This window comes from Ovis canadensis, chromosome 3 (assembly GCF_042477335.2).
Source record: "Ovis canadensis isolate MfBH-ARS-UI-01 breed Bighorn chromosome 3, ARS-UI_OviCan_v2, whole genome shotgun sequence".
NCBI lineage: Eukaryota > Metazoa > Chordata > Mammalia > Artiodactyla > Bovidae > Ovis > Ovis canadensis.
In genome coordinates, this window is record NC_091247.1 from 185,955,588 (window position 1) to 185,982,300 (window position 26,713).

Below are 26,713 nucleotides of genomic sequence, written 5' to 3' on the forward strand. Positions count from 1 at the left end.
GGATGGGCCGTGGTGTTGGTAAACTTGTCCCCTACTCTCCCATCGGCCTCCCTCTCATCTTGCTCCCACTCTGGGGCTCTACCCAGCAGACTGTTCTTCTCTCCTGTCAGCTCTCTCTCCCTGTTTCTCCTCCTCCACTGTGCTCTTCTTCACTTAGCTATCACTTCTCCATCCAGTGAGTCTTCAGACATTTGTTGAAGCCTCTGGTCTCCTGTTGCCCCCGTGCTTGTTTTTATTAGCAGCAGAGGGAGGAGAGGCAGGCTATGGGTTCTTGAGCCCAGATTGTCGGGTGGAGCTCAGTTCCAGGGGCAAGACTTCTGACCTTGGGCGAGTCATGTAACATCTGTACTTCAGCTTCCTTATTTCTAAATGAGGATATAATGCTACACATCTCAAAGGCCAATGGAATAAAATACAAGTAATCATTTGTAAAGTTTTAGAGCAAATACCGTTGCAGAGCAAATACCATTGCAAAGCAAAGACCACAAACACAAGTCACTCTTATCAGTAGCTGGTATTATAACTGTAAGTATCACTACCGTCATTCAGTCAGGTCTCAGGAGGAGTAGTTGACAAAGGCTCTTTTGCTTTCTTGAAACAGTAGTTAAATGTCATCAATATTTTCTTTCCTTCCTCATCTCCTATGACAAGATAATCACAAGCAGAACCAAAATAGATTGTTCATATATAAAGATCTGAACTGCTCTTTTTTTTGAAGAACACTGAGAATGGGCGGAGAAGGCAATAGCACCCCACTCCAGTACACTTGCCTGGAAATCCCATGGACGGAGGAGCCTGGTGGGCTGCAGTCCACGGGGTCTCCAAGAGTCGGACACGACTGAGCGACTTCACTTTCACTTTTCACTTTCATGCATTGGAGAAGGAAATGGCAACCCACTCCAGTGTTCTTCCCTGGAGAATCCCAGGGATGGGGGAGCCCGGTGGACTGCGATCTATGGAGTTTCACAGAGTCGGACACAACTGAAGCAACTTAGCAGCAGCAGCAGAGAATGGGAAAGTCTAAAAGGATGGACACCTTTATGTATCATATGGACACCCTTATGTATCATGAGTGTGAACATAAATTGCTGCAATTTCTTTGCATAACAGTGTGTCTCTAGGTATGAATAGTTTTTAGGTGCTGATGCCTTGTGGTCCAGTCTAGATAGCTATATCCTAGATCCTGTATCCTACATCCTAGATAGCTATCTAGCTATGTCCTACTCCTAGATGTAGCTTAAGGGAACAGTCTCAAATGTAGCTTTATACAAGGAGAATGTTCTTTACACTATTATTTGCATAAGGAATTAGAAACAACCTAATGTCCAGTAGTCAGGGGAGGACAGTAGAGGGGTGGGGAGCCATCGGGGTCCTCAGCCACACAGGGCAGGGATACAGGAAGTGGAGTGGGGACGATGGAACTCCAGGCCTTTGTGGGATAAAGGCTCTTGCAGAAGCAAAAAGGGCTTGGGCTGTGGGAGCTGTATCACCAGCAACTTTATCAAGGCAGAGAATTAAGCACAGAGAGCAAGACATTACTTTGGAATGAAAGCACTCATTTAACTGATATATATATATATATATATATATATATATATATCTCAAATATATATCCACAAATAAATATCTTTGTATATTAAAGGGAGTAGAGCATAATCATCACAAACCTGGGATTTGGCTCAGAAAGACTGGGTTCAAGCCCAGGTTCTGGAATCAGCTCAAAAACTTAGGCTGATGTAAGTTCAGGTGAGCTTCAGGAGCCTGCATGTCATAGATAATGGATCAATATTAGTTATTACCAATTAGTAAACACAAGTGTTCCTAGCCTCATGTAATTTCCAGATTATTCCTTCCTATCTGGTCTTTTCGCTGGTTTTCTCACTCCGATAATTTTGCAGATGGGTGTCTCCCATCTGATTATGTTCTCCCTGTGCCCCAACAGGAGAGCAAGACTCTGACTTGGGGGGAGTGGCTGGGGATCAGTAACTTTCCTTAACTAGTGACCTGCAGAGCCCAAGGGACAGAGAACCACAGTGTGTTAAATTCCCCGTGACACTGGTGGCCGTCCCAGGGGAACTCACCAGAGACCTCACCACCCCCTGCTCCCTGCAGCTGCTGCTCACTTGTGATCGAACCCAAGGGTGAGGTCACACCTCCTTCCAGCCTGACGCAGACACGGATCTGAAGGGAGATCTGAGACACCGCTGCTGCCATCATGAGTTCAGAAAACCTTGGAAAATGCTCAGGGAGGCAGCTGCCTATTTTTCTGTCCAGTTCCTGCATGTGACCACGAATTGAGGGTGTTTCCTCCTGGCAGAGTTAACCTACAGAGGAATCAAGAACCAAGAAGAGGATGGATAAGCATCCTGGAGCCCCTCAGGGGGGCCACATGGAGTACCCTCAATGGGAGTGTGTCCACAAAGCCTCTTTCCCAGCTCTCTCCTTAGGGAGCCACTTGCTAGGTGCTCACTTTCTCCCCTACTGCCCTCTAGCAAGTCACTCAGAAGTGAGGCCAGGACAGCCCTTGGGGAGGGGGACAACAGAGGGAGTCCCCAAGGCCAGACAGGGCAGCGAGGGGAGGTCCCTCAGCATCCCTGGAGCTCCTCCTGCCCGCTCCCTTGGCCTGAGCCTCCTCCTGCTGCCAGACCCTGGGGCATCACCACAGACAACTTTCGTCCAGCTCTTGCCCTGCCACCTGCCCAGCCGCTCTGCAAGGATCAGTGGACACTGAACTGAACCCCAGTCTGACTTTTATCACCTCCCACCTAGAGGGGAGGGGTGACGGGGTTTTACACAGGATCACGTCTGCCTCCACCCATTCACTGCCCATCCTGAGTGTCTCTGATCAGCAAGATGAAGCCTCTCACATGGTAGTCTTGCCCCCATGGCAGGTGGCCTCAAACCCTTTTTAAAAATTAGGTAGCATCCGTTTATAACATTCTATAAGTTTCATGTGTACAACATTATATTTCTACTTCTGTATACGCTGCAGTGTGCTCAACACCAAAAATCACTCGCAAAAATCCCCCTAGGTGTACTGAATGGTAGAATGAAGAAATCACAGGAGTTCAAAATAAGGAGGATTCAAGTCATATCCAAGAAGTGTCTGATACCTGAGCTTGGATTCCACCTCTGAGCTTTCTGCTCACTGGCCTTGGGCTGTCCCTTATCCTGTCTGAGTCTCACTTTCCTCATCTGTGAAATAAGAATAATGTATCTGTGTGTGCATGTACCAGGAAAAACATCTCACATTGTGACCCAGCCCCACCCTCCATATATATATATATATATATATATGTATATATATATATGTATATATATATATACACACTAGTTGCCTATGTCTTACCTACAATTTCATAACCTCTGGGCTTCCGTGGTGGCTCAGATGGTAAAAGAGTCTGTCTGCAATGCAGGAGACCCAGGTTCGATTCCTAGGTCGGGAAGATCCTCTGAAGAAGGAAATTGCAACCCACTCCAGTATTCTCACCAGGAGAATTTCCTGGATAGAGGAGACTTGCAGGCTACTGTCCATGGGGTCACAAAGAGTTAGACAGGACTGAGTTACTAACACCGAGTAATTCCATAACTTCTAGATCCCTGAAATCACACAAGGATTTTGGCAACTCATTTGAGCAGTGATCTTGCTCTGTACTGATCTGAGGCTATTTATTGTCATTACATTCTTTATCACATTTAATGTGAATATTTTTTTGTTTCACTGCCAGAACACGAAAGCAGTCATTTATAGGGCGCTGCCAGTCTCTGCTACAAGTAGTAACTAACAAAACACCTCCCTTGTATTCCTTCTCTTTGTCTGTGTGTGTGTGTGTGCGCGCTGAGTTGTTCAGTTGTGTCCGAATCTTTATGGCCTCATGGACTGTTGTCTGCCAGGCTCCTCTGTTCTTGGGATTTTCCAGGCAAGAATGCTGGAGGGGGTTGCCATCTCCTACCCCAGGGGATCTTTCCGACCCAAGAATCGCAACGCATGACTCTTGCATCTCCTGCATTGGCAGCCGAATTTTTACCACTGCATCTCCTGGGAAGTCCTCCTTCTCTTTCTGAAGGTTTAAAATTGTAGATTCCTGAAGACATCTAAATCCCAGCATTCGATCATTATTTCTGGAGGTTTGGAAGTCCAAGATCAAGGTAGTGGTGGTTTCTGGTGAGACCTCGCCACCTGTTTTGTAAATTCGAACTGCCTTCTCTCTCTATCCTCACATGGCCTTTCCTCTGAGGGAGACGGAAGGAATAGAGAGAAAATCTGGTGTCTTCCTTTCTAATAAAGACATTTAACTTATTGGATTAGGGCCCCACATTTATGACCTCATTTTACCGTAATTACCTCTTTAAAGGCCCAGTCTTCAAATATAGTCACCAGGGGGTTAAATCTTCAACATATGAATTGAGGGGTGGGGGGAAAACAGTTCCATCCATAACCCCAGGTGACTCTGCCAAGAGTGCCCAGGTGATCACTGCTCAAGAAAGTGAATTTTAACCAATTTATACTGAATACCGTATTATTAATGTGCTGCAGGATTTATTGCAGATACCATGTTATGATAACAAAAGCAGATGATATTTGAGGCATCAAATTTGTTTATTAATTTAAAATATATGATCCCTGTCACACAAAGAGATAATTTTAAATTTACTTTGAAATTGAAGCAATCAACACACATATATGTGGAAACTATGCACCTGATGTGCCAAGTCTTTTCAGTCACGTCTCACTCTTTGTGGCCCCATGGACTATAACCCACCAGGCTCCTCCGTCCATGGGATTCTCCAGGCAAGAGTACTGGAGTGGGGTGCCATTCCCTTCTCCAGGGGATCTTCCCGACCCAGGGATCAAACCCACATCTCCTACATCTTCTGCATTGTCAGGCAGATTCTTTACCACCAGCGCCACCTGGGAAGCCAGCTGTGCTCCTAGTATCATATCATCCCAGAGATAAGGCTGCTGTCTTCACAGAGTACATGGGTCACTGGTAATCAATCCTTAACCTAGTGAATAGCATAAAATATTGTGGAATATTGGAAAGCTAACAGATTCCTCTGGACATTGTTTATCTTGCCCCTCTGAGAGACTTGTAGATCTAGATGAGATTAGTTTGGAAAAGAGGTCTTGTTTAGTTCAGAGAATCGTCAAGGAGTCCAATATAGTTGTGGGCGGCTGCTGCTGCTGCTGCTGCTGCTGCTGCTGCTGCCAAGTCGTCTCAGGTGTGTCTGACTCTGTGCGACCCCATAGATGGCAGCCCACCAGGCTCCGCCATCCCAGGGATTCTCCAGGCAAGAACACTGGAGTGGGTTGTCATTTCCTTCTCCAATGCATGGAAGTGAAAAGTGAAAGTGAAGTCACTCAGTCATATCTGACTCTTAGCGACCCCATGGCCTGCAGCCTAACAGGCTCCTCCATCCATAGGACTTTCCAGGCAAGGGTACTGGAGTGGGGTGCCATTGCCTTCTCCAGCTGTGGGCTAACCAGAGACTAAAGAAACTTTATAAGGAGAAGTAGGCTTGGGAATCAAGCAGTCTTATTTTGAATTAGCATGTTTTAGTCAAAGGTATGGAATTAATGATAAGCATTGGTTAGGAATTTCTGTAATGTCCTCCAATGCCAAGTGACCACTAGCATCCTAGTTCCCATTATGATGATTCCTTGATGAGAGGCAGAAGGCATAAAGAATACTGCCAGCTATAAAATAAACTACACTCCAATGCCTATGATTGCTAAAAAGAAGTATTTTTTTTTCAATAGAAGAAACTCACTGAATCAAATGAATGCTAAGCAGAGCAAACGCAGTGTACTCAAAACTGAGGTAAGAAACCTCTAATTACACAGGAAATCAATGCAAGGATTAATCATTTTAAGAGAAGAATCATTTTTCCACAGCCCCATAGTTATGAAAGATATCTTCATGAGCCTGGGCTGCCTGGGCCAGTGAATACTGGGGGCCTATTACTGGTCTCAACCAACCAATTTCCATTCCAGCGTGGAGGGCTGCTGCAAACTGCTGGAATTCCTCCTTGGAGGATGAAGGGAGAGCTACTCCTCTTATACTAGATTCCTTCATCATGGATCCTGTGGATTTATTTCAGTAGGACCTCTGCGGCCAACAACTATTTCTCGTCCTCCATGTGACAAAAAATTCAAAGCATCGCTGAGTCTGACATTAGCAAACATTTCAATAATCACATCAGCTCTTTTCTCACCAACAGATTTCTCAGTTTTATCAATATACTCAGCTTCTTTGGGATTAAACACTTCGTGGGCTCCGTTTTGGAAAGCAATCTTTTGTCCTTCCTCAGTAGTAGCTGTGCCCAAAAATCTTTAAGCCATAAGCTCTAACCATTTCCCATGCTGCTCTTTCAGCTCCTCCACCTGCCTCAGAACACTTTCTCCAGCTTTCACACAGACACTGTGGAGCAGACTCAATAAGCAGTAAAGCACGAGATGCTGATGGCAGCTCCTTGTTTAAAGTCCAGTTTTTCTGGCAGAGTGTGAACAGTGTGATGGGCTTCCAGAGCAAACTCGGTGTAGCCCCCAGAGACCGTCCTGGTAGTGAATGTCACCTTTCTTGCAAGCAGATACATTCTCTCCAGCAGCTTCTACTATCCCAGCCACATCTCAGCTAGGAGTATAAGGTAGAAATGGTTTTATACTGTGAGTGCAGGAGCGGATATATGGGTCCACTGGGTTTACACCACATGCTTGGACTTTGTTGGAACCGGGTGGTCTTTCAGAACTGGTACAGCAACATCCAGCTGGAGTTTCAGCACTTCGGGTCCACCAAATTCAAACACTCAAGTAGCTCTCACCAACTTCTGAACTGTCACCATAGTGATCTAGATACCTGTTCTAGGCTGGAAAATTAAAATCTGCAAGCCCTCCCCCAGATTCCACAAGGTTAAAAAGACGAAAAAGCTACTCAACACCATTTATTATCCATCACACATTTTTCTTGGCTTTCCCGGTGACTCTGGCAGTAAAGAATCTGCCTGCAACATAGGAGACTTGGATTTGATCCCTGGGTCAGGAAGATCCCCTGGAGGAGGGAATGGATACCCACTCCAGTATTTTTGCCTGAAGAATTCCATGGACAGAGGAGCCTGGCGGGCTATAGTCCATGGGGTCGCAAAAAACCAAAGACCACTGAGCGACAAACGCTTTCCCTTTTTTACTTCACAAGTTCTAACCTTATTCCCTTTCCTTTCCTCTAGATATTGAGATCGTTTTTGAGGATGTCGCTGAGTATCTCTGGGACATACTGAGCAGAGAGGAACTGCTACTCCTGCTGACTGATTGCCTGAAGAAATTGAGGTTAAGGCTGGTTTGTCCAGGTAACCTGCACAATGTATCGGGAAGGTCCCACACCCCGAAGCACCAGGCTAGTTTCCTCCAGGAAGGAACACCTCCTCCAAGCAGGACCTTATGGTGGGGGCTGAGGATGTTCCCTCTCAACATCTCATGAGGAGTGTTTCCTCCATGTCGTTTGCTGGCAGTGAACAACCTTGAATTGAGAAAAGATGAAACCTGCAAGGAAGGGGCAGGTTATGTGACCTCGGACATGTTACAGAACTGCTCTCTGCTTTAGTCCTTATCTGTTCAGTTAAATTGTGAGGACACTGTGATCATGCATGCAACGAGCTTCCCGTAATGACTGACACAGAGTAGGTGTTCAGTCAATATCAACATTTTAAAATCTTGTTGGGAAGAGACAGGGGCCAAGAGTCTTCTTTCTGGTGATAAAAATCAAGCAGAATTTCCTTTGGGGCAAGTCAGAAAATCCTGATGCCATTGTTTGTATTACTCAGGCTTCTGCCTAGAGCCTTTCTATTCCCCATATTATGAACTGTACCAAACGATTGTATCAAACCAAACGGCAGGATCCTGCTGGCCCATAAGGCAGCGAGGCTGGAGAGGAACTGGTTGGAGCTGGTGGGATCCTGGATCTAGCGCTGCCCAACTCTGGGGCTCTGTGCTTATATGTTAGAGTCTCAGACTTGCCTGTGTCTAATGGGAACAGCAATTCAGTCTGATGGACTATGTTCACGGCCTCAGAGTGAACTGTATGGTCAGGGAGTCCTGGACCAGGGTCAGACCCAGGGTCAGGGTGGAGCAGAGGGTCCAGGTTGGAGGACTAGAAGGCAGGCTTGGGCAGCAGGACGGGGACTAGAGTGAGGAGAGTGGGCCCCGAGGACATGGAACTGAAGGGGCTGTGAGCCTAGCAGAGGTACCCTGAGTGGGAGGGACGGCATTTCTTCCCTCCCTCACGATCCCTCAAGCTGGGCTAGAGGGCCCTGGGTGACCGTGTCTGCACACTCTGCCTGGACCTGGCTTCTCACTCTATCTGGGATCCTCTTGTAGTCTCCGTGGAGCCTCCCTGACATGGAAGGCCTTGTGGCTCAGGGAGCCCTCCAGGGTCACAGTGAGTGGCTGTGATTGTGTGTCATTTGAGGGATTCTGAGGAGCCTCACGAATCCCCACCCAAGAAGAAAACACTTCCTCCACCTGCTGTGCAAGTGCTGGTCTCTTCAGGCTCAGCCGTTCAGATGGGCGTTTCCTCAAGTCTCTTGAACCTTTAGAGGATCCACAAAATTCCACATGACCTTGGGGTGCAGGCTCATGAGGCTGTCACAAATTAGCATGTGACCCCTGAGAGGTCAGGGGTGCCAGGTGCTGGGTCAGGAGTCAGTGAGGTGGGCTGCAGAAACCAGGGGAACCAGCAACACGTCTCCCGATCTCCAGGCAGCTGGGGCAGTGGATGGACTCAGGGACCTGCTGCGGGGAAGGCCAAGGGCACAAGCCTTAGAAGACAGCAGGTGCAGACTAAAGGACTGTTATGGTGCCTTCTAGTTCTGACTTTGGGCTTTTTTTGTGTTTTTTTTCCTACAAATTCTAAGTCACAGAGATAGTCAATCTGCAAAAGGTGAGGGCACGGTGCCCAGGACTATGCTTTCGTTTGAACCAATGGCAAATTTAGGGGATCCCCAAAAACACCCTCAGGTTTGAAAATTCCCTATACAACAGACAGGACTCACTGAAAGCCATAGTGATCTCAGCGTATTACAGGAAGCCTGTGGGTTTCCATCAGCCACAGGGCAGAGTCTGGGTGGACTTCACATCCAAAGCTTTGATTGTCCCTAGGATGCATTACTGTTCTGGAACTCAGTGAGTGGCAGGTCACACGGAACACTGCCTGCCAGGGACACGCACCCATTTAAAAACAAATTATCCTGACTTGTGGTCTCCAGTGCCTCCCAGAGGTCAGACTAATGTCCTAGAGTCCAGCTCCTCCAGAGGTCAGAACTGATACCACGTGACCCAGAGGCCCCATCATACATCTCATCAGACTGTCCAGTGCCAAGAGGCCCAGGCAGACGAGGACATTCATATCAGCCAGAATATTCTAGGGGCTTAGGGACCACTTCCCTGTAGCCAAGGGCCAAGAAATGACTCCTCACTACACACCGAGGCCCGTGAATACAAGTTTTCTGCTCCAATCCCACTTTTCTTTATTTGTGGAGTTCCCAACTTACCAACTCTTTGGAAGTGATGATGTTGACCTGTCTCTGAGGTGTGTTTACCAAATACCTATTTTTTCTTTTTGGCTGAGCCACATGGTTTGTGGGATCCTAGTTTCACAATCAGGGATTGAGTCATATCCTGGGCAGTGAGGGTGCAGAGTCCTAACCTCTGAACCACTGGGGAATTCCGTCAAATACCTCTCTTAACTTACCAGTATCCTAAGGTGACATTTGCTTATCTGTTCCAGGATTAAATGGGGCTTCTCTGGTGGCTCAGATGGTAAAGAGTCTGCCCGCAATGTGGGAGACGTGGGTTCAATCCCTGGGCCGATAAGATCCCCTGGAGAAGGGAACGGCAACCCTCTCCAGTATTCTTGCCTGGGAAATCCCATGGACAGAGGAGCCAGGCAGACTACAGTCCATGGGTCACAAAGAGTCAGACACCACTGAGAGACTTCACTTTCTTTTCTTTCCAGGATTGAATAAGTATATGAAGGATCTGCAAGGTACAAAACCTGTGTTTAATGTTGAAAGAGAAAAGTTTACATTTGTAAAATTCTTTTCTAATAGGTTTATAATGCTAAATTCATATTTATGCAGAATAGACATTGTGGAACCTATTTTGCAGACAAGCAAACTGCCTTTCTAATCCCTTGACCTTCATTATTACAGGAAAGACGTGGTTGCACTACACAAACATCTACACGAATTGGAAGGAGACTTGATAGGGAAGGACCAGGACACGCTCACGAAATGGCAGCTGGACAGGAGGAGGTTTCTGAGTTGCCTCGGGTGAATCAGCAGCTGGAGGAGCGCACAGGAAAGCTCCAAAGCTCGCAGACAAGGTTGACAAGGACCACAAGGAGCACACCATCTCCAACACAGCAGCCCACACCCCTGGCGCTGCATCTGGCGCCCGGACCCTCCTTGGCCTGGCTCTGGCACCTGTGACGGGGGGGCAGTCTGGCATTCTGAGCTGCTGGGTTAGGGCTGGGAGCAGCAGCTGCTGTGACAACTGCGTCGACCAGCTACAAGGAAAACACAAGCAGGTCAGCAGCCGAAACTGAAGCCAGTAGCCTGATGTCAACTGGCATCAAGAAATGGAAGGTGCTCACAGAGGCACTCAGGAGCAACCCCCGAACTGTTGATACAACAGAGAAATTGGCAAAAGCTGTGCGACACATTCAAAAAAATACACGTGCCATGGAAACAGGCAAAGACATCCCTGAATTTGCAGCCAATGTAGGCGACTACTCGGGCCCTGGGAAAACCACAGTCCCAGGTACCCGGCTGGTAAGGAAGGCCTGTCCGCTACCATGGCTCCAGCAGCTGTCACGGGAGCCCGGATCGCGGGTGCAGCCGCCGCAGGGCTCTCCCTCCTGGTGGACGTGGGCTTCCTAGTGAGGGAGCCAACACACCTGCATGATGGCGCAAAGGCAGAGTCTGCTGAGAACCTGAGGCAGCGGGCCAGGGAGCCGGAGAGGAATTCGCAGGAGGGCAACCAGATGTATGATCTTCTGCAGTAGGCCCTGACTCAGCCACCCTCAGGACAGTGCAGGAGCCAGGATACACACGGGTCAAGGGGCAGAGGTACCTTGTTGGAGAGAAAAAGGAGAGGGAGAGAAAATTGTTCGAGCTGAGTCTCAGGAATTTAGGGTTTCTGCAGCTGAGAACAGCAGGGGAGGGCTGGATGTTGGTGACAGCTCAGATAGTGAAGGAAGGAGCCTGGAGCCTGGGTTGAGGGAAGAGGGGAACTAGAGAAGGGTGGGGGTTGGGGGGAGATAAACCACTTTTTTCCTTCATACTATGAAATTTTATTTTGTATTGAGGGATAGCCAGTCAACAATGTTGTGATAGTTTTAGGTGAACAGTGAAGGGACTCAGCCATACACATACATGTATCCATTTTCCCCCAAACCCCCTCCCATCAGAAACCACTTATTTTGAACTGAAGAAGTCACTGGGGGCAGAATAAGGGGAGAGGCAGGGGAACTAGCAATGAAAGACCAGGAACACGAACGGGTTGAAGATGAGAGAAAGCCAAAGAGTTAGGATTGTTGGAATCCAGAAGTAGCAGGGGCTCCTCTATCACGGTCACCAAGGTCTGATATCCCAGAAAGAAGAGTCTGCCCCTGTTGGTGGTCTCTAGCCCTATCTCTCCAGCATCAGCTCACCTTCGATCCCAGCAGCTTATCTTAATCAGCCAGTGACTTCTATTGCTTGCTTCTTTAATTGAAGTACAGTTGATTTACAATATTGTATTAGTTTCATATATACAGCAAAATGTTTCAGTTATCACGTATCTATGTATATATCTGTTCTTTTTAATTTTTTCATTACAGATTATTACAAAATAATGAATATTTTCCCCTGTGCTATACATTAAGTTCTTGGGATTTTTTTTAATCTATTTTATGTATGGTGATGTGCACCTTTTAATCCCATACTCCTAATTTATCCCTCTCCCCCTTTGGTAACATTAAATTTGTTTTCTGTGACTCTGAGTCTGTTTTGATTTGTTAATAAATTCATTTGTATTCCTTTTTTTTTTTTTTTTTTGGCCGTGCCAAGCAGCTTTTGTGATCTCAGTTCCCAGACCAGAGAATGAACAGGGCTTCCCTGGTGACTCAGCTGGTAAAGAACCCAACTGCAATGTGGGAAACCTGGGTTTGATTCCTTGATTGGGAAGATCCCTGGACAAGGGAAAGGCTACCCATTCCAGTATCCTGGCTTGGAGAATTCCATGGACTATATAGTCCATCGGGTCAAAAAGAGTCAGACACAACTAAGCGACTTTCACTTTCAATTTCATAGCAGTAAAAATACCAAATTCTAAACACTAGACCACCAAGGTATTCCCTGTGCTATTTTTTAGGTTCTCCATATAAGTGATATTATATATTTGTCTTTCCTGTCTCAGTTACTTCACTTAGTCTGATCATCTCTAGATCCATACATGTTACTACAAATGGCATTATTTCATTCTTTTTATGGCTAAGTGATATTCCATTGCATGTACGTGCCAAGTTGTCTTTATTCCTTTGTCTGTTGACAGAGATTAAGTTACTACATGTCTTTCTATTGTAAACAGTGCTGCTAGGAACATTGATGGAGAAGGCAATGGCACCCCACTCCAGTACTCTTGCCTGGAAAATCCCCTGGGAGGAGGCTGGTAGGCTGCAGTCCATTTTGTCGCTTAGAGTCGGACATGACTGAGCGGCATCACTTTCACTTTCATTCATTGCAGAAGGAAATGGCAACCCACTCCAGTGCTCTTGCCTGGAGAATCCCAGAGACGGGGGAGCCTGGTGGGCTGCCTTCTATGGGGTCGCACAGAGTCAGACATGACTGAAGCAACTTAGCAGCAGCAGCATCAGGAATACTGAGGTGCATGTATCTTATCTTTTTGAATTGGAGCTTTTGTCTTCTCCAGATATATTCCCTTAAGTGGGATTGCTGGATCACACAATAGTTCTATTTTTAGTTTTTAAGAAACTTCCATCCTGTTTTCCATAGCGGCTGCTCCAAGTTACATTCCCACCAGCAGTGCAGGAGGCTTCCCTTTTCTCCACATATTCTCCAAAATTGTTTATTTGTAGACTTTTAGACAATGGCCCTTCTGACTGGTAGGGGGTGATGCCTTATTGTAGTTTTATCATTTTTCTAACTATTAGCAATGTTGAGCATCTTTACTTATTCCTGTTGGCCATCGGTATGTCCTCATGAATGGTCTATGTAGATCTCCAGGCAGTGACTTCTTGATGACAATGGTGAAGATAATGGTGGTGGCCTCAGTGGAGATGACAACACAGTGGATGGAACATCTAACAAACTGCAAGGTGCTGTTTGGGTCCAGAGTGCACTGAGAGATCAGTGCACTGGTCGGGAAATTCCCATGAAATGCCAGATGTTGTGCAGTAACAGAGACTGATTTGGAAAAAACAAAAAAGAGAAAAAATGAAACCAGTTGGCTGCAACATGTCAAGGAACTTCAGGATGTGTCAAGGAGATCAACAAGCCTGGGGCAAACAGACGTAGCCCATGGGACATCCAGGGGAGCCCGTATCATCTGACTTGGACTGAGCATGGGGATACTCCTCCTCCAGCCCCGGGGACCAGAATGGACACAGGTCACTCAAGGGTGATGGAGGGCAGAGGGCTTATGTGCAGGTGTGAGAGAGGGTCAGCCGTAAACAGAGGGGCAGAGAGAGAGCACACGCCTCACCCAGGCTGCCTTCACGTTTCACCAGGACTCTCGCAGTAGCTTCCAGAACCATCTCCTGTGCTTACCTAAGGCACTGCCCTGCCTCCACCCGTCTATTCCCCATGGAGCTAGAATGACACTTAAAAATACCGACCTTAGCACCACCCGCCTCCAGCTCTTCCCCGGCACCCATGACTCTGAGCACAGATGCCCAAATCCTCCCGGTGTAATAGGGGCGGGGGATGCACAGCCGTTAGCTCGAGACAGTGAGGAGACTGTTGGCAGACCAGGAGTAGGTGGTCCCAGAGCCCTCCCTCCCACTCAGCCTGGCAGCGGTGTCCTCACGGTGTAGTGTTATAAGAGGGGGATGGCCGCCTTCTCCCCCGCCCTCCAGGCCTTCCAGCCTCAGGCCTGAAGGTGAGCTGAAGGGTGGAGGACAGGCTGGGGACAGTGACCGGCAGAGCTCCAGAGCCCTCGCTTGGCTGCCCACTGGCCAGGCCCATCCTTGGGAAGACAGTGAACCTCTCATCCATCCCCACCTCTGAGAACTGAGGTGGTGGAGGTCTCCATGGGTCCCAGTCCACAGAGGCCTCAGCAACTGGAGTAACTGGACACTCTCATTAAGGTGACAGATTTAACCAGCTTCATTCACTCCATTCAAGTTCCAAGAACTGGTCCAGCTGAGGTCAGTTGTTGACCCCAAGAAGGTGCCAGAGGTCAGGGTTAAGTGGCAAGGACATTGCACAGCATCACTTCAAGGCCATTCTATGGTGGGGGCTGTTCTAAGAAGGGCAACAGCTGGGGGTTAGGGATTAACCTGAAGGGCATTTGCTACAACACATGTCCCTGCGGATCCCATGCAATGATCTCTCCATGTTGAATGTGAAACCTGAGGGACAGCTGGGTCTGGGTGCCCGGCTCCCTCAGTGATGACGGCTGGACAGGGCCTAGGGACCTGATGGTGTTGTCAGCTGAAATCTGCCTTCTTATCAGGGCCTGGGCATGGGTGGGAGGACCTAGACTGAGTGCTAGAAGAAGGTTCTGGGCAGGGTAACCAGCCCATACGGGATCCTCTCCTCTTACATAGGGCCTGGACCTCAGAGAGCGAAAGTTGAGCCTTGGGAATTTGCCCTTTCTTGTCTGAACAGAAAATAACATTTCTATTGTGGAGGTTTTGACAAACATCATGAGCTGACAGTGACCTGACCTTAAGAACAAAGGATCTGACAACAAGAAGTCTGCGAAAACTAGCCACTCCCCTCCCACATCTTTCCAGTCCAAGGGCTTTGCTGAGAGATTTCAGGGACTTCAGGATGTTTACGGAATGAGCTACTTCTCATCTCCTTGCCTGGCCCAGCAGTAAACCTTTCTGGGCCCCAAACTCTGATATTTTGCTATTGTTTGGCTCACAGTATGTCAGGCTCTCAGACTTGCATTCTGTAACACATGCAGCCCAAACTATTCTTCTGGACCCTGGGGTCCCCCGAGGGCAAAGCTAGATGCCATGTGGAGCCCTATACCACGGCCACAGATACAGAGCTCCACACCAAGCTCATCTCCCAAACTGACTGTGCCCCATAGCAACCGTTGCCATGAGCCCGGTGATCTAAACCGGCCAGCTCCCCGACCCCATAGTAGGTGAAAAAAAAAACCCTCACTCTAAAGAATCACCTAATGCCCTTCCAGCAGGAATTTCCTATGTGTTGAGGCTATAGGAATTGGCCACTGGCCCACAAAGAGCATCAAGCATGCCGGCTGATCAAATGATCAGCTGTCCCTGGTCCATCAGGAGGTCTGCCCACTGTGAGCAGCGCTCCTCACTCCCTCTGCCCTTTGTTCCCAATACTTACTCTCTTCTAAATACCCTGTATCTGGAAATCCTTTCCAACCCTCCACCACCACACTGTTGTGGCCCATATAGGGACTCTGAGAGGCTTTAGCAGCAGCCCCGGCTTCTCCCCACCAGAGGGCAGTAGCGCCCTCCCTACTTGTGACAACCAGAAATGTCTCCAGACATCCTGGAACATCTGCTGGGTGGGTGGGGGTTGGGGGTGCTGGTGACACAGTTCCCTGGGTGAGGTCACACCACTGGATCTTAGCTCTGGAAAAAACCCGGGAGCGAGGTCAGGACTGTGGGCAGGGAGGTTGGCCAGCCCCTGACCGGAGGCGCTGACCATGACCCTCGCCCCACAGGGCCTTCGCCAAGCGGCGGCAGCAGCTGGCGGCCATGAAGGTCTTGCAGACGAACTGCGCCGCCTGCCTCAAGCTGCGCACCCCGTGGCGGCGGCTCTTCACCAAGGTGGGTCTGGAGGGGCTCCGCGTGGCACAGGGACGAGCGGGCCTCACGCTGGCCTCCTGCGGGGCTCAGGCCCCGGGGCTGGCACTTTACCCTTGTGTCCCCGGGCCCAGAACTTGAGCCGGGAAGGGTCCTGCCCTGAGGATCTTGAGGGGTATGAGCTGGGGCATGTGTCCAGCATGGATGTCCGAGGTATTGTCGACCCGCGTCCCCATGTCAGCTCCATGTAGAGGCAGCACTGCCTACTCAGGAAATATGGCTCCGGATCTGCATCTGACTAGGTCGTCCCTAGGCTTTACAAACATCCCTTTATTATTAAAGTGTGTCAGGCTGCTTTGTTCATAAAAGATAATCTGTGTTAGTTGTAATTTGTTTTAATTTTTCAATTTTTAATTTTAAAAAACGCTGTCTTTTCTCCTCCTGTAAAATGGTAAAATTCTAGTCTCTATCACTGTCCTTCCATGTCTGCACCCTTCCGTAGCTCAGCTGGCAGAGCAGAGGACTGTAGGGGTGGTTAGCTGCTGTCATCCTTAGGTAGCTGGTTGGATTCTGGCTCCAAAGACGTGGTTCAAGTTTGGGGCTTTGTTGGTGGCTCAGCTGGTAAAGAATCTGCCTGCAATGAGGGAGACCTGGGTTCTGTGCCTGGATGGGGAAGATCCCCTGATGAAGGGAACGGCTACCCTCTCCAGTATTCTGGCCTGGAGAATTCCATGGACTGTATAGTCCACGGAGTCGCAAAGAGTCTGACAGGACTGAATGACCTTCACTGTCACTTCCACATCTAGAAGAGAGTAGCTTGTCCTACCAGGTCCACACCGGTGGCTCCATTTCCCTGTATTCCTCACTGTTTTGTATATGCTGGGTTTAGACATATTTATGGCAAAGAAGGGATGTTTTGCACTTGGGCAGCAGGCCTGCACGCAGGCCCCCGGGTCTCTCTTTGGCCAGCCTAGTTGCTCAGGAGAGCTGCAGGCTGCTAGACCAAACGCTTGCCAGGCCTCCAGCTGCTGACCCGTCCAGCCACCAAGCAGGTACACTTTCGGGCCCTGGGAAGGGAGTGGCAGGAGGTGATGAGAAAGGTGGGGCCAGCACTGGAGCTGGGGTGCTGCTTCCTGTCAGTGGGGACCCACTCCCATAGAAGTTCTGGGGGGCCTCCCCGCCTCTCCCAGCTGCTTGGACAGGACTGGGCTGTGGCTGCACAACTCCATCCTGCCCCCGTCTCTTCGTGGACTTCTCCCCCTACTCTCTGCTGTCTCTGTGTGTCTTATAAGGATGCTAGTTGATTTAGGGCCTACTCAGATCAGCCACAATGCTCTCATTACAAGATGTTTCGCTTAAAGGGTTTTCAGAGACCATTTTCCACATAAGGTCCCATACACAGTTGCAGAGATTAGGGCATGGATGTGCTTTTTGGGGAGCTATCATTTAACTCACTCCAGGACCCACAAATATCAGTTCTCCCCCTTAAGGTCCTCTGGACTAATGTTCACCTTGTTCAGAAGAAGTGCTGGAGGTGCCCGAGTCTGCCCACCAAGGGGGAGGGAGCAGTGCCCAGGGCTGCATGAGCATGAGCACCCAGGGGCCACTGATCCCAGAGTCCCTTGTGGAAGGGAGGGGTCCTGGCTCCCTTTCCAGCGGGCCATGTGTGTCCGTGGAGTGCCGGGAGCCCGGGTGAGGAATCCCACCCATGACAAGGTCATGAGGAAGGAAGCCTGACAAAACACAAGGACGTGTTCAGGCTTCAGGGGTTCCCCCTGGAACTTCCTGATCATGTACCCCCAAAACCAAAAATCTGCTAGCCTTTGTACTCTGCTTTTCCACTCTTCTGACATTCTCTGGAAAAAGTTAATTCAGAGCTTTAGTCTCCTGCAAAAGAATGTCTTGGCTTAAAACCCACTCTGATAGCTCTCTAGCTAACAGGTTCCCCCGGACCTCTTACACGTTGTGAATTGCTTGCGGCCCCCAACTGGGAGAGGCACATAGCTTAAAACATCTTAAAGATACAGAGCCTTTTCTAGAGAGCTAAAAATCATATTGGTGACAGGTTTTCACTGTTGACTCAATGATTGCTGCCAAGCCTCCATATTCTTTATCTTTTAGGCACCTGGGAAGATGTTAATCAATGTAAACAGAATACGGAAAAAGATATATAATAGTTTTGATGTTAGCAACACTAGACTTTTGAGTTAATTACTTTTCTCTTTGTTATATATCACTGCACTCCTCTTGTGTCCTTGCTATGTAAGAATGTAACCTTATCTAGTGCTTTCTGAGAGTGGCACCAGACTTTGAGAAGAAAAACACAAATAAGTCTTCTGGTTGACAAACCTTTATCAGAAAAAAGGCTGTAAAATGTTAATTGGCCCTTTTGGCCAGAAGATGATGTAAATCACCTAAGACTTGTGTATACAAGTAGACATGCAGAGAAAAAAGCCTGGTTTTGATAAGAGTCTGGCCTGTAACGCTGCATAACTTTGTGTTACCCATTGATCTCTATGTATAATCAAAAAGTATAAAAGGCCTTCTGAACAATAGAGGACGGGCATGTCTCTGGACTGGTTTCCCCCGTGTCTCCTCTTTACTTTTTACAGGCTGAATTCCCATCTGGGGCGTGGAGGCTCACCATGTCTATTTACTTGTCCTGGCTTCTAAGATCCCTAAGAGAGAGAGCTCAAGGCGGAGCACTCTCTGATATTCAAACGGATGCTGGTGGCCCAACATAGATGGTGCAAGCTCCTGTCTGGAATTTTATTGGCTTTCCACATAAACCAAGTTATTCAGCCTCTTTTCTCCACTTAATTTTCCTAATACACTATTTCTTCCTAATCTAATCTTATATTATATATAAATAAGTTTTTTTCCCTCACCAATGCCGTCCCCGCTTCGAATTCCCTAGATCCACCAGGGCTGGACCCCAGCATTGGAGCCAAAATGCTAATGTCTCTCCTTGTCCAGCCTCCGTTGTTCCCCCTGCTCATCCCTCCTCACTGCTGGCCCCTGAGGTGGACCGTCCACCCTGGTCCCAGCAAGTGCTCACCTCTTCACTTGCCTCCACTGAGCTGTCGATTTTCCTACTGGTCTCTGATTCCTGGCATTAGCAATCCCCTCATCCCTAATTTTATACTGTTGCTTGTTTTTCCAAATGATTCTGAAGTTTCCTCCCAGACTGTGATTGTGAATACAAAACTAGAAATGTCTATGTTAATTTTCTGGCTGTGGTCCCCTGGGGTGATGGTGAGATGCTCAGAGGGGCACCGTGGAGGGATAAATAAATTCAAGAGCAAGTGAGATCACATCCGATGCTGTGTCCCAGCATCTCCCCTCTATATGCCAGCAACAGGCATTTAGAGACAGAGGACGATGTGGTGGCCAGGCCAATGAACTTTGTTCTCTGATTGTTAGGCAAATAAAAGGGCTTTAGCTTCCTATTAAGGTTCTATAAAAAACTACAGTGAGGACAACCTAGAGAGATCAACAGAAATGATGACACTGATTCTGTTTTTTGAATAATTTTTCAACAGTGACCAGGTAATATCTTTTAGTTTTTTTTCCTGCAAAAATGTCATACTTTTTTCTGAATTAGCAGCTGTAGCAGAGACCAATAGAAAGGAAAGTGAAGCTACTCAGTCGTGTCTGACTCTTTGTGACCCCATGGACTGTAGCCTTGTGGGATTCTCCAGGCAAGAATACTGGAGTGGGTTGCCATTTCCATCTCCAGGGGATCTTCCTGACCCAGTGCTCAAACCCAGGTCTCTGCATTGCATCGAATTCTTTACTGTCTGAGCCACCAGGGTAGCCCTGAAGAGACCAAATAATCATTCTCAAATTTTCATCCTTCACTCCTTTAAAAAAAAAAAAAACCTAAAAATTCAAAAAAAGTTTTTAACTATAGAAAATATACACAACATAAAATTAACCACTTTAGCCATTTCTAGTGTCCTTATTTTTTATAGAAAAGACAGTCAGTTTAGCCCTGACTCCCTTGTAGCTCCATGTAAGCTCACTGCTAAATTTTGACTAATCAAAGGTGAGAGGAATGATGTGTGGATCTTCTAGGTCATGCCTTTGAAGGGAAATTATGAGCTCTGTGTCCTTCTCTGCTCTATTTTGGGCTGAAATGTGTGATGAAAACCAGCTCCCACATTGAATAAGACCCCTCACTGGAAATGATGGCTGAGCAATAACAGGCTGGACTTCTGGTCGACTTACCTACCACCTACCTCCCAAATGCCTAGCAACTTGGACTTTCAGGTCTGAAATGACTATATCTACATTGTTTGAGTCAATATGTTAGTATCTTGTGAGCCCTTTGTTACAGCAGCTCAGCATCCACGTCCTAACCAATACAAAACATCCCTAGGCTTCATTCCTCCTCTAGGCTTTGAGTCTTCTCATCCTTTCAGAATGCTGCCTCTCTGTTCAGCCTCTGGAAATTGACCATTGCTTAGGTCGCCTGTGGCTTTGACATTGACTTCTCCCAGGATCCCATGTCTGAGCCCTCACCTCTCCGGGGGATCCCAGCACTGTGGCCTGTGAATCAATGACCCCTTTAGGCTTCTAAGACTCAGTTCCCAGACTGGCCCAGCCCAGCTCTTATATTAGACAAGATTAAGGATCACCCCTCCACCCCCACACCCAACCCTCAGCCTTCCTGTTCACTTCTACTGGTGAAATAGACAAGAATGAGAGGATGGCAACTATAAGACCAAGGCAAGGGGGTAAGAAGATTTGGGACTAACTTCTAATAGGTATGGGCATTGTTTTGGGGATGATGGGAAAGTTCTGGAATTATGTAGTGGTGATGTTTGTACACATAGTGAATATACTAAAAGCTACTTTTCAATGGTGAATTGTATGTTATGTGACTGATATCTCAATTCTTTTAAAGGGTACTTTTTAGAAAGCTGTGGAGATGGTAGGGAAAGAGTTTCAGAGAGTACATCCTGAAAAGGGACAAGAAAGGGGTAATGGAGAGTCAGGTGGAGAGAGGACAGGGCAGAGGGGAGGAAGCCGTGACCAGCTGCCTTCCTGCAGAAATCAAGGTGACAAGTGACAAGGGTCCTGTGTGGAGTTGCCAGGGTCCAGCCCCGGTGGATCCAGGGTAATTCGAAGGGGAGATGGAGTTGGCGTCTGGGAAAGGACTATTTAATTAGAAAAGAGAGATTAGGAAAGAATAGTGTAGTAGGAAAATTAGGGGAGAAAAGATGCTGAATAACTTGATTTACGTGGAAAGCTAATAAAGTCTCAAGACAAGAAACTTGCCCCATCTATGTAGGCCACTGGTGCCCACTTGAATAGCAGAGGGTGCCCTGCCTTGGGCTCCCTCTCGCGGGCTCCCTCTCGCGTGGGTCTTAGAAGCCAGGGCAAGTAAGTATACATGGTGAGCCTCCACGCTCCAGATACGAATTCAGCCAGAAAAGAAGAGAAAGAGAAAAGACCACACAGGGGAAACCAGTCTTTCCAGTTACTGGTCCATCCTTTATTGTCCAGGAAACCTTTTTATACTTTTGGTTGTACATAGAGATCAATGGATAATACAAAATTATGCAGGGTCAGCAGCCCTGACTCTTATCATGACCAGGCTTTCTCTCTGCATACCTAGCTGTATACACAAGTCTTAGGTAATTTACATCATCTTCTGGCCAGGAGGCCTATTAGCATTTTATGGCCCCGTTCTGATAAGGGTCCGTCAACCAGAAAACTTATTTGCCTTAAAAGTGTCGTTCTAACTAAAGTCTGGTGCCACTCTTAGAAAGCACTAATTAAGGTTACATTCTTACATAGCAAGGACACAACAATTTATAACAAGGAAAGAGGAGTACAGTGATTTATAACAAAGAGAAAGTTCATTAACTCGAAAGTCTAGTATTGCTGACATCAAAACTACTATATTCTTTTTCTACATCCCAATCACATTGATGAATATCCTCCAGGTGCCTAAAATATAAAGAATATGGAGGCAAGGCTGCAGTCATAACTCAACAATGAAAACCTCCAGTTCAGTTCAGTTCAGTTCAGTCACTCAGTCATGTCTGACTCTTTGCCACCCCATGAATTGCAGCGTGCCAGGCCTCCCTGTCGATCACAAAATCGTGGAGTTCACTCAAACTCACGTCCATCAAGTCAGTGATGCCATCCAGCCATCTCATCCTCTGTCATCCCCGTCTCCTCCTGCCCCCAATACCTCCCAGCATCAAAGTCTTTTCCAATGAATCAACTCTCCGCATGAGGTGGCCAAAGTACTGGAGCTTCAGCTTTAGCATCATTCCTTCCAAAGAACACCCAGGGCTGATCTCCTTCAGAATGGACTTGTTGGATTTCCGTGCAGTCCAAGGGACTCTCAAGAGTCTTCTCCAACACCACAGTTCAAAAGCATCAATTCTTTGGCCCTCAGCCTTCTTCACAGTCCAACTCCCACATCCATACATGACTACTGGAAAAACCATAGCCTTGACTAGACAGTCCTTAGTCAGCAAAGTAATGTCTCTGCTTTTGAATATGCTATCTAGGTTGGTCATAACTTTTCTTCCAAGGATACACTGATATAATTCTTAGCTCTTTAAAAAAGGCTCTGTATCTTTAAGATGTTTTAAGCTTCGTGCCTCTCGCGGTTGAGAGGCTGTAAACAATCACAGGCATAGTTGTAAAAGTCCGGACATACTGGTCAGGTAAGTTAGAAAGCTATCATAGGGGTTTAAGCTGAGACTTTCTTTTTACGCCCAGGAGACTTATTGACTGGAGCTCTAAGTTAATTCCTTTTAGAGGAAGGTGGTGGGGGACAGCACCCTGTTAATGTCAGAGGAGTTGGTGAAAGCATAATGCAGTAAGGCAGGCAGACTCTGGTTTGGGGGGTAGACGTTCGAGAAAATCCAGCGAGGCCCCCTTAAGGCTTTGCCTGTCAGACCCCTTAACCTCATACCTTTGCCACAGGCGAAATCCTCGTGCTGGCTCCCAGCATGGAGCTGCTGGTTCCTGGAGGTGAAGCACATCTGGGGGCTCTGGAGGGGATCCCGGCATAGTGGAGGGAGGGCGAGGCCTCCAAAATCCTTTCTTATGGCTCCAGGATTACTTATCACAAAAAGCAGTGAACTACTGATACTCACAGCCCATTGGGTGAATCTCAAGAGCGGTCTGCTGAGTGAATTCAAAAGGATCAGTCTTGGGACTTGCCTGGGGGTCCAGTGGTTAAGACTCTGCACTTCCTCTGCCAGAGCCACAGGTTTGATCCTGCATGCCACATGGCACAACTGAAAAATAAAAGTAAAAAATTCAAAGGCCGGTCTTAAAGGGTTACATGCTACATGATTCCATTTATAAAATATTTGCAGAATGCCAAAATTCTAGGAATGGAGAACAGATCAGTGGTTGCCCAGAGTTAGGGAAGGCCCAGAAAGAGGTGACCCCAAGGGATCAGCACAGGGAGTTCCTTCGTGGGGACAGAACACTCTGTATATCACTTGTCATGATGGTTACATGACTCTGCACATGTGATACAATGTGGTAGGACCATCTCAAAGACATGAAAGCGAGAGCATGCAGAAACTGGCAAGATTTGAGTGCAATCTATATTCTAGTTAGTTGTATCTTGATGGTGACTGCAGTTACATAAAATATCGCCACTGCAGGAAAATTGGATGAAGGGTACACAGGACCTCTCTGTAGCAATTTAACAACTGTCTGATTTTGTCTGTGAGTCTATACTTACCATTATTTTTTTAGTCTCTGACTCAAGAGTTGAGTTGTGGAGGTAAATATCGTAGGATAAGTGAAGGGGAGGTGAGGCCAGCTTTCTGACCTTGGGAAGTGAGGGAATGAATCCTCTAAGTCTGCTTTCTTAGCCACGCACAGGAATGATGAGAATGGCAGGCAACTCAGGGAGGTTTTGAAAGAGGAAAGGAGGTGATGCCGACATGGTGAGCCCAGAAAACAGCACTTCCTGCTGACTGAGCACCTACTGTTCGCCAAGCCCAGTCCCTGCCTTGTCTCACTCATCCTCTCAGTGACTCTACAGGCTACTCACTCTTTCTTTAGGAAGGAAACCAAGTCACTGCAAAACCTGGGGTAGCCTAAAAGGGCTGTGTGATGGCAAATTCTCTCCCCGCTCACGGAAGATGCAGAGTCATGGACGCAGCCAAACAGGGCCCAGAGGCTCTGTGACAAAAGAGTTCAGGCAGCTTTCCCCCTGAGGTGGGGCTGCTCCAGGAGTGAGTTAATGCTTGGTGCCAGTTGCAGTGGGTCCCCGTGGGCTCAGTTGGACCCAGCTCCCAGTGCCCACTTGGGCCTCTGGCAGCTGGGCTCACTTCTTAGGCCAAGTGGTATTTGACATTGTGACTCATCTCAAGCTAACATGGAGCAATTGTGGAAGAAAATTACATTTTTAGACTATTCAAGGATTTAAAGATTTCTCTTCCTCTAAGGAAATGGCATAATCCAGAAAACAGACCAAAACAAGAGGCAGGGAGACCAGCCCAGTTTCCCCACTTGAGGGGCAAGTCTGAACCTTCGTTTTCCCTTGTGACTCAGGGATAATAAATGTTGTCAGCAGAGGGCTGTGGTAGCTTACACAACAATGTGTGTGAAAGTACTTTGCAGATTGTAAAGGGTTCAGGTGCTGCTATGTTTTTCCATAAATGTTCGGCTTTTTAACAATTTATTTAAAATTTTAAAATCATGAAATTTACCATTTTAGCCGTTTTTACAATTTTATTTATTCACTTATTTGATTTTTCACTTGGCTGGGTTCTCCTCGCTTTGATGTGCATGCTCAGTCCTGTCCGACTCTTTGTGACCCCATGGACTGTTGCCGACCAAGCTCCTCTGTCCATGGGATTTTCCAGGCAAAAATGCTGGAGTGGGCTGCCATTCCTTGCCTGGGGCAGCTTTCTTTAGTTGTGGCCTGCGGGGCCTCCTCTTTGTTATGCTGCTCGGGCTTCTCATTGCCATGGCTTCCCCTGTTGCAGAGCACAGGCTCTAGACGCGTGTGACTCTCGTGCTCTAGAGCTCTGGCTCAGGAGTTGTGGCACCCGGGCTTAGTGGCTCCCCAGTATGTGGAGTTTTCTTGGACCAGGGATTGAACCTGAATCCCCTGCATTAGCAGGAGGAGTCTTATCTGCACCACCAGGAAGTCCTAGACTAGCCATTGCTGAGTGTGGAGTTCAGCGGTGTTAAGGGCACCCACACTGTCATGCACTTAGCATCACCCTCCACTCACGGAATGTTTTACGTCAAAAGTGAAACTCTGTCCCCATTAAACAGTAACCCCCCGCCCTCCTCCCTTCCACCCCGACAGGCGCCTCTGCATCCTGGGTCTGTGAGTCTGACTGCTCCCGGGACCTTACTTGAGTAGAGTCATGCAGTGTCTGTCCTTTTGTGACACGCTTTTCTTCCTCTTGACTGTGGCGAAAGGGCGTGTGGATCCTCACCTTGATTTCAGTGTGCAGCCCCCTTGGTGGCTCTCCTGTGAACTGGTGTCTATCGAGTCCAGGAACGCCCAGTGTCCATTCTGCACTCTCATCAGCGGACCTTTATGATCACCTTCCCATCACTTAAATGGATGTTGAACTGAGTTCTTCTTCTCACTGTGGTTTTGCTTGGCTGTCAAACTAAAGTCATGCTAGTGAAAGAGAGAAGAGTTTATTGGGGGAAAAAGGGACAGAAAAAGAACTTTAAACTAGGAGTGGTATTTGCAAGTGGCAAATCTCAAACTTGGTTGAAATCTTGGCTCTTCCCTTGAGTTGCTGGAAGAAGTCCCCTACCTCGCCCCTCCCCTCTTATTTGCAAAATCCGATCAGACTCCTGGCCTTTGTTCCAGGGTGATTGTAAAACCAAAGCATAGTGTGTGGTCCTCATGGGTGACACCCATCACTCCTCTGTGCCTCCTTCTAAGGCTAGGGGAGGTGACCACGACAACACAGGGACATTTCCTGGGATGAAGCAGCCCAGATGGAAGGTCAGGCAGGCCTCCATGGTGAGAGGGAATCCAGCCCCACCGCCGTTCCTCCTGCTTGGGGCAAAGCAGAAAATCCACCAGCAGTCCAGCTGCATGACTCTCGGGCTCTGGGACCTTTTCTTCTCAGTTTCTGTATCTGAGAAATGGAGCCGACACTTCCTAGAGCTGAGTGTAAAACAGGCAAGGTGTGGACGGCACCTGCACAGAGTGTGGCACGCATTCAGCCCTCCATACACCTCGGCTCTTTGCTGAATATCCAAACAGGAATTAAGACTGGCTTTCTGTTGTAGACTTTTCTGAGTTGCCAGGTCACTAGCCTTCCTCCATTTGGAGAAAAGAGGCCTGTTGTCAAGTGCAAATAAGTCAGGGAACAAAGAGCAACGTGCTCTCAGCCTTTTGCATGAACTTGGCATCCATCCACATGGCCTTGACCACCAAGGCTGGGCCTCCTCTGGTGAGTTGCCTGAGGGCACTAGCGCCTGAAGATACTAGTAATGTCGCTGTCAGCAGGGTTTAATCTAGAAGGATGTGATCAAAAAGGTGGGATTGGGGTGTGGACAGAGTGGCTGAGGGGTAGACTCGGGCCCCTCTCCCAGGTACCCTGTGAGCAGAGCTGGGGACAGTGGACTCTGCAGGGAAGGATCCTGGAGGGTTTCTCAGAGGAGGTGATAACAGATTTGGGCTTCCTAGGAAGTATGATTTTTCTAGGTGGTAGGAGTAAATGTCCCTGGCA

The 26,713-nt window shown here is 47.8% G+C and overlaps 1 protein-coding gene and 1 pseudogene across 4 annotated transcripts in view; one reads left to right on the plus strand and one right to left on the minus strand.

The window, feature by feature from the left end:
• Positions 1-5,865: 5,865 nt before the first annotated feature.
• Positions 5,866-6,843, minus strand: LOC138438313 (zeta-crystallin pseudogene; annotated as a pseudogene).
• Positions 6,844-15,755: 8,912 nt separating this feature from the next.
• The window catches only part of LOC138437649 (apolipoprotein L3-like), a 33,238-nt gene continuing 22,280 nt past the window's right edge, over positions 15,756-26,713 (plus strand). Inside the window, exon 1 of one of the 4 annotated variants that reach the window (XM_069585329.1) lies at positions 15,756-16,034. The gene's annotated coding sequence lies outside the window, so the exon portion shown is untranslated. The remainder of the gene's footprint in view (positions 16,035-26,713) is intronic. The other 3 variants (XM_069585331.1, XM_069585327.1, XM_069585332.1) reach the window with 3 other exon arrangements.